Raw genomic sequence first — 911 nt, 5'->3', positions numbered from 1 at the left:
ATAAATAGTCATTTAAAATGAAACACGATAAAGAAAAATAAAAAGTTTAAGTCTTTTATAAAATAAAACACAAATATATGAAATATGACGCTAAATATTTGTCAATTAAAAAAAAAAAAAAAAAATCTGCGCTTTGAAAGCGCGGATCAAAATCTAGTAACTCTCTTAAAACTGTATGACTTTGAGTCATAGATCGATGTATGTAGCCTCTTCGTTATTTAAATTACAAATATGCTTTTGTAAAAATAAAAAAAAACCTTGACAACAAATATTCTTTGATTGTATAACATATTTGTCATGTATATATGTGTGTTTGCTGCATTAGTTTACCAAATACAAAACATTGAAATTGGTTCGACTTAAGACTAATAAAAATAGTTTATACGTGAATATAAAATCTTTTGAAATATATTTACAAAAGAGACACATTTAAGCAACACTAGCATTCTCTTTACGGCGTACGTTGCATATGCCATACAACAATTACAGTTTGATCCGGATTTTAAAATAAGAAAATTAATTAATTTTACCGTATATATATATTAATTGAATTTTAGAAATTTAAATTTTATATTAATTTTATTATATTATTTGGTGTATATGAAAAATGTTTCATAGATTTTAAATGTAGTTTTAGATATAATTTTAGTAAATACTATCAAAATATATTGAAGTGTTCAAGAAATAGAGGTAAACTCAATTGTGAATATAAGAGTAATAATATAAATGTACTTATATAAATTGTATATATGTAAATTATTAATTTATGATCTTAATGAAATCATATAATTGCGTAAGATTTTTAAAAAGTTAATTATTATTTTTTTATTTAACCAGCCCAATTCGAAACCGACGAAATTTATTAATTAATTTATGATGTTTATTAATTTATAGAATATGTATTTGATGTT

The sequence above is a fragment of the Brassica oleracea genome, chromosome C2 (genome assembly GCF_000695525.1).
Source record: "Brassica oleracea var. oleracea cultivar TO1000 chromosome C2, BOL, whole genome shotgun sequence".
Classification (NCBI taxonomy): domain Eukaryota; kingdom Viridiplantae; phylum Streptophyta; class Magnoliopsida; order Brassicales; family Brassicaceae; genus Brassica; species Brassica oleracea.
The sequence above is the reverse complement of the archived record's forward strand: the minus strand, read 5'-3'. Positions refer to the sequence as shown.